Here is an 8062-nt window from a genome sequence, read left to right as displayed (position 1 = left end):
AGAGGGGATTTCCGATCTACGTACCCTTGTAGATCGCACAGCAGAAGCGTTTGTGAACGCGGTTGATGTAGTGGAACGTCCTCACGTCCCTCGATCCGCCCCGCGAACCGTCCCACGAACCGTCCCGCGATCTGTCCCACGATCTAGTGCCGAACGGACGGCACCTCCGCATTCAGCACACGTACAGCTCGACGATGATCTCAGCCTTCTTGATCCAGCAAGAGAGACAGAGAGGTAGATGAGTTCTCCGGCAATGTGACGGCGCTCTGGAGGTTGGTGGTGATATAATCTTAGCAGGGCTCCGCCCGAGCTCCGCAGAAACGCGATCTAGAGGTAAAACCGTGGAGCTATGTGGTCGGGCTGCCGTGGCAAAAGTTGTCTCAAATCAGCCCTAATAGCTCCATATATATAGGAGGAGGGGAGGGGAGGCTTGCCTCGAGGCTCAAGGAGCCCCAAGGGCTGCGCCACCAAGGGAGGAGGAGTCCTCCTCCAATCCTAGTCGAACTAGGATTGGAAGGTGGAGTCCTTCTCTCCTTTCCCACCTCCCTTTTTTTCCTTTTCAATTTGATTTTCTATCTATGGCGCATAGGGCCTTCTTGGGCTGTCCCACCAGCCCACCAAGGGCTGGTGCACCACCCCCAAGTCCTATGGGCTTCCCCGGGGTGGGCTCCCCCCGGTGAATACCCGAAACCCATTCGTCATTCCCGGTAACTCCGAAAACCTTCCGGTAATCAAATGAGGTCATCCTATATATCAATCTTCATTTCCGGACCATTCCGGAAACCCTCGTGACGTCCGTGATCTCATCTGGGACTCCGAACAACATTTGGTAACCAACCATATAACTCAAATACGCATAAAACAACGTCGAACCTTAAGTGTGCAGACCTTGTGGGTTCGAGAACTATGTAGACATGACCCGAGTGACTCCTCGATCAATATCCAATAGCGGGACCTGGATGCCCATATTGGATCCCACATATTCTACGAAGATCTTATCGTTTGAACCTCAGTGCCAGGGATTCATATAATCCCGTATGGCATTCCCTTTGTCCTTCGCTATATTACTTGCCCGAGATTCGATCGTCAGTATCCGCATACCTATTTCAATCTCGTTTACCGGCAAGTCTCTTTACTCGTTCCGTAATACAAGATCCCTCAACTTACACTAAGTTACATTGCTTGTAAGGCTTGTGTGTGATGTTGTATTACCGAGTGGGCCCCAAGAAACCTCTCCGTCACACGGAGTGACAAATCCCAGTCTCGATCCATACTAACTCAACGAACACCTTCGGAGATACCTGTAGAGCATCTTTATAGTCACCCAGGTACGTTGCGACGTTTGATACACACAAAGCATTCCTTCGGTGTCAGTGAGTTATATGATCTCATGGTCATAGGAACAAATACTTGACACGCAGAAAACAGTAGCAACAAAATGACACGATCAACATGCTACGTCTATTAGTTTGGGTCTAGTCCATCACGTGATTCTCCTAATGACGTGATCTAGTTATCAAGAAACAACACCTTGTACATAGTTAGAAGACCCTGACTATCTTTGATCAACTGGCTAGCCAACTAGAGGCTTGCTAGGGACAGTTTTTTGTCTATGCATCCACACATGTATATAAGTCTTCATTCAATACAATTATAGCATGGATAATAAACGATTATCTTGATACAAGAATTATAATAATAACTATATTTATTATTGCCTCTAGGGCATAATTCCAACAGTCTCCCACTTGCACTAGAGTCAATAATCTAGCCCTCACATCACCATGTGAATTACATTGTAATAAATCTAACACCCATACAGTTCTGGTGTTGATCATGCTTTGCCCGTGGAAGAGGTTTAGTCAGCGGGTCTGCTACATTCAGATCCGTGTGCACTTTGCATATATTTACGTCCTCCCCTTCGATGTAGTCGCGGATGAGGTTGAAGCATCATTTGATGTGTCTGGTCTTCTTGTGAAACCATGGTTCCTTTGCTAAGGCAATGGCACCTGTGTTGTCACAGAACAAGGTTATTGGATTCAGTGCGCTTGGCACCACTCCAAGATCCGTCATGAACTGCTTCATCCAGACACCCTCCTTAGCCGCCTCCGAGGCAGCCATGTACTCCGCTTCACATGTAGAATCAGCTACGACGCTTTTGCTTGGAACTGCACCATCTTACCGCACCCCCATTAAGAATAAATATGTATCCGGTCTGCGACTTAGAGTCGTCCGAATCTGTGTCAAAGCTTGCATCGACGTAACCCTTTACGGCGAGCTCTTCGTCACCTCCATACACGAGAAACATCTCCTTAGTCCTTTTCAGGTACTTCAGGATATTCTTGACCGCCGTCCAGTGATCCACTCCTGGATTACTCTGGAACCTGCCTGCCATACTTATGGCCAGGCTAACGTCCGGTCTAGTGCACAGCATTGCATACATGATAGATCCTATGGCTGAAGCATAGGGGACGGTGCTCATATGCTCTCTATCTTTATCAGTTGCTGGGCACTGAGTCTTACTCAATCTCGTACCTTGTAAAACTTGCAAGAACCCTTTCTTGGACTGTTCCATTTTGAACCTCTTCAAAACTTTATCAAGGTATGTGCTTTGGGAAAGTCCTATCAGGCGTTTCGATCTATCCCTGTAGATCTTAATGCCTAGAATGTAAGCAGCTTCTCCTAGGTCCTTCATAGAGAAACTTTTATTCAAGTAATCCTTTATGCTCTCCAAAAACTCTACGTTGTTTCCAATCAGTAATATGTCATCCACATATAATATTAGAAACGCCACTGCCTCATCAAAGCGTTTATTCCAACTCCGAGATGCTTGCACCAGTCCATAAATGGATCGCTGGAGCTTGCATACTTTGTTAGCATTTTTAGGATCGACAAAACCTTCGGGTTGCATCATATACAACTCTTCCTTAAGGAAACCGTTAAGGAACGCCGTTTTGACATCCATCTGCCAGATTTCAAAATCGACAAATGCAGCTATTGCTAACATGATTCTGATAGACTTAAGCATCGCTACGGGTGAGAATATCTCATCGTAGTCAACTCCTTGAACTTGTGAAAAACCCTTTGCCACAAGTCGAGCTTTATAAACGGTCACATTGCCGTCAGCGTCTGTCTTCTTCTTAAAGATCCATTTGTTCTTAATAGCCTTGCGGCTCTTAGGCAGTACTTCCAAAGTCCACACTTTGTTTTCATACATGGATCCTATCTCGGACTTCATGGCCTCCAGCCATTTGTTGGAATCTGGGCCCACCATTGCTTCTTCATAATTTGCAGGTTCATTGTTGTCTAACAACATGATTGACAAAACGGGATTACCGTACCACTCTGGAGGAGCACGTGGTCTCGTCGACCTGCGTGGTTCGATAGGAACTTGAACCGGAGTTTCATGATCATCATCATTACCTTCCTCCTCAACCGGCGTCGCAACGACACGGGTTTCCCCTTGCCCCGCGCCACCATCCAGAGGGATGAGAGGTTTGACAACCTCATCAAGTTCTATCTTCCTCCCACTCAATTCTCTCAAGAGAAACTCCTTCTTGAGAAAAGCTCCGTTTTTAGCAACAAACACTTTGCCCTCGGATTTCAGATAGAAGGTTTACCCAACTGTCTCTTTTGGGTAACCTATGAAGATGCACTTTTCCGCTTTGGGTTCTAGATTTTCAGGCTGAAGCTTTTTGACATAAGCATCACATCCCCAAACTTTAAGAAACGACAACTTTGGCCTTTTGCCATACCACAGTTCGTATGGTGTCGTCTCAACAAATTTTGATGGTGCCCTATTTAAAGTGAATGCAGCTGTGTCTAATGCATAACCCCAAAACGATAACGACAAATCATTAAGAGACATCATAGATCGCACCATCTCTAATAAAGTACGATTACGATGTTCGGACACACCATTACGCTGTGGTGTTCCAGGCGGTGTCAACTACGAAACAATTCCACATTGTCTTAAGTGAGCAGCAAACTCAAAACTCAGATATTCACCCCCACGATCAGACCGTAGGAACTTGATCTTCTTGTTACGATGATTTTCAACTTAACTCTGAAATTGCTTGAACTTTTCAAATGTTTCAGACTTGTGCTTCATTAAGTAGACATAACCATATCTACTCAAATCGTCCGTGAAGGTGAGAAAATAACGATATCCGCCACATGCCTCCACGCTCATCGGACCGCACACATCGGTATGTATGATTTCCAACAAGTCACTGGCACGCTCCATTGTTCCGGAGAACGGAGTTTTAGTCATCTTGCCCATGAGGCATGGTTCGCACGTGTCAAGTGAATCAAAGTCAAGTGACTCCAAAAGTCCATTGGTATGGAGTTTCTTCATGCGCTTTACACCAATATGACCTAAGCGGCAGTGCCACAAAAACATGGCGCTATCATTGTTAACTCTAACTCTTTTGGTCTCAATGTTATGTATATGTGTATTATACCTATCAAGATTGAATATGAACAATCCTCTCACATTGGGTGCATGACCATAAAAGATGTTACTCATAGAAATAGAACAACCATTATTCTCTAACTTAAAAGAGTAACCGTCTCGCAATAAACAAGATCCAGATATAATGTTCATGCTCAACGCAGGCACTAAATAACAATTATTCAAGTTCATAACTAATCCTGATGGTAACTGAAGTGAAACTGTGCCGACGGTGATTGCATCAACCTTGGAACCATTTCCTACGCGCATCGTCACTTCATCTTTCGCCAGCCTTCGCCTATTGCACAGTTCCTGTTTCGAGTTGCAAATATGAGCAACAGAACCGGTATCGAATAACCAGGCACTACTACGAGAGCCGGTTAAGTACACATCAATAACATGTATATCAAATATACCTAATTTTTCTTTGGCCGCCTTCTTATGAGCCAGATACTTGGGGCAGTTGCACTTCCAGTGACCCATACCCTTGCAATAGTAGCACTCTGTTTCAGGCTTAGGTCCAGCTTTGGGTTTCTTTGTCGGATTGGCAACAGGCTTGCCGCTCTTCTTTGAATTACCCTTCTTCCCTTTGCCGTTTCTCTTGAAACTAGTGGTCTTATTCACCATCAACACTTGATGCTCTTTACGGAGTTCAGACTCTGCGACTTTCAGCATCGCAAACAACTCGCCGGGTGACTTGTTCATCCCTTGCATGTTGTAGTTCAACAAAAATCCCTTATAGCTTGGCGGCAGTGATTGAAGAATTTTGTCAGTGATAGCCTCTTGTGGGAGTTCAATCCCCAGCTCAGCTAGACGGTTTGAGTACCCACACATTTTGAGCACATGTTCACTGACAGACGAATTCTCCTCCATCTTGCAAGCATAGAATTTATCGGAGGTCTCATACCTCTCGATCCGGGCGTTCTTCTAAAACATAAACTTCAACTCCTGGAACATCTCATATGCTCCATGACGCTCAAAGCGACGTTGAAGTTCTGGCTCTAAGCCATACAAGACTGCACATTGAACTACTGAGTAGTCCTCCTTACGTGTTAACCAAGCGTTCTTAACATTTTGGTCAGCCGTAGCGGGTGGTTCATCTCCTAGCGCAACATTAAGGACATAATCCTTCTTCCCAGCTTGTAGGATCAACTTAAGATTACGAGCCCAGTCTACAAAGTTGCTTCCATCATCTTTCAACTTAGCTTTCTCTAGGAACGTATTAAAATTCAGGGCGACTGTTGCGTGAGCCATGATCTACAACACAAATATATTCAAAGTGGACTTAGAGTATGTTCAAGATAATAAGAGTTTAACTTAATCAAATTACTTGCTAAACTCCCACTCAAAAAGTACATCTCTCTAGTCATTTGAGTGGTTCATGACCCACTTACACTAGCTCAAGTCCGATCATCACGTGAGTTGAGTATAGTTTCAGTGGTAAGCATCCCTATGCTAATCATATCAACTACATGATTCAAGATCGATCTTTCGGTCTCATGTGTTCCGAGGCCATGTCTGCACATGCTAGGCTCGTCAAGCTTAACCCGAGTGTTCCGCGTGTGCAACTGTTTTGCACCCATTGTATGTGAACGTTGAGTCTAGCACACCCGATCATCACGTGGTGTCTTGAAACGACGAACTGTAGCAACGGTGCACAGTCGGGGAGAACACAATTTCGTCTTGAAATTTTAGTGATAGATCACCTCATAATGCTACCGTCGTTCTAAGTAAAATAAGGTGCATAAAAGGATTAACATCACATGCAATTCATAAGTGACATGATATGGCCATCATCACGTGCTCCTTGATCTCCATCACCCAAGCACCGACACGATCTTCTTGTCACCGGCGCCACACCATGATCTCCATCAACGTGTCGCCATTGGGGTTGTCGTGCTACTCATGCTATTACTACTAAAGCTACATCCTAGCAAAATAGTAAACGCATCTGCAGGCACAAACGTTAGTTTAAAGACAACCCTATGGCTCCTGCCGGTTGCCGTACCATCGACGTGCAAGTCGATATTATCTATTACAACATGATCATCTCATACATCCAATATATTACATCACATCGTTGGCCATATCACATCACAAGCATACCCTGCAAAAACAAGTTAGACGTCCTCTAATTTGTTGTTGCATGTTTTACGTGGTGACCATGGGTATCTAGTAGGATCGCATCTTACTTACGCAAACACCACAACGGAGATATATGAATTGCTATTTAACCTTATCCAAGGACCTCCTCGGTCAAATCCGATTAAACTAAAGTTGGAGAAACCGACACTTGCCAGTCATCTTTGAGCAACGGAGTTACTCGTAGCGATGAAACCAGTCTCTCGTAAGCATACGAGTAATGTCGGTCCAAGCCGTTTCAATCCAACAATACCGCGGAATCAAGAAAAGACTAAGGAGGGCAGCAAGACGCACATCACCGCCCACAAAAACTTTTGTGTTCTACTCGAGATTACATCTACGCATGAACCTAGCTCTGATACCACTGTTGGGGAACGTCGCATGGGAAACAAAAATTTTCTTACGCGCACGAAGACCTATCATGGTGATGTGCATCTACGAGAGGAATTTCCGATCTACGTACCCTTGTAGATCGCACAGCAGAAGCGTTAGTGAACGCGGTTGATGTAGTGGAACGTCCTCACGTCCCTCGATCCGCCCCGCGAACCGTCCCACGAACCGTCCCGCGATCCGTCCCACGATCTAGTGCCGAACGAATGGCACCTCCGTGTTCAGCACACGTACAACTCGACGATGATCTCGGCCTTCTTGATCCAGCAAGAGAGACGGAGAGGTAGATGAGTTCTCCGGCAGCGTGACGGCGCTCCGGAGGTTGGTGGTGATCTAATCTCAGCAGGGCTCTGCCCGAGCTCCACAGAAATGCGATCTAGAGGTAAAACTGTGGAGGTATGTGGTCGGGCTGCCGTGGCAAAAGTTGTCTCAAATGAGCCCTAATAGCTCCATATATATAGGAGGAGGGGAGGGGAGGCTTGCCTTGGGGCTCAAGGAGCCCCAAGGGCTGCGCCACCAAGGGAGGAGGAGTCCTCCTCCAATCCTAGTCCAACTAGGATTGGAAGGTGGAGTCCTTCTCTCCTTTCCCACCTCCCTTTTTTCCTTTTCTCTTTGATTTTCTATCTATGGCGCATAGGGCCTTCTTCGGCTGTCCCACCAGCCCACCAAGGGCTGGTGCGCCACCCCCAAGGCCTATGGGCTTCCCCGGGGTGGGCTGCCCCCCCCGGTGAACACCCGGAACCCATTCGTCATTGCCGGTACATTCCCGGTAACTCCGAAAACCTTCTGGTAATCAAATGAGGTCATCCTATATATCAATCTTTGTTTCCAGACCATTCCGGAAACCCTCGTAACGTCCGTGATCTCATCCGGGACTCCGAACAACATTCAGTAACCAACCATATAACTCAAATACGCATAAAACAACGTCGAACCTTAAGTGTGCACACCCTGCGGGTTCGAGAACTATGTAGAGATGACCCGAGTGACTCCTTAGCTAATATCCAATAGCGGGACCTGGATGCCCATATTGGATCCCACATATTCTACGAAGATCTTATCGTTTGAACCTCAGTG

The sequence above is a fragment of the Hordeum vulgare genome, chromosome 7H, assembly GCF_904849725.1.
Source record: "Hordeum vulgare subsp. vulgare chromosome 7H, MorexV3_pseudomolecules_assembly, whole genome shotgun sequence".
In the NCBI taxonomy this organism is placed as follows: Eukaryota; Viridiplantae; Streptophyta; class Magnoliopsida; order Poales; family Poaceae; genus Hordeum; species Hordeum vulgare.
This window is presented reverse-complemented; position numbering follows the sequence as displayed.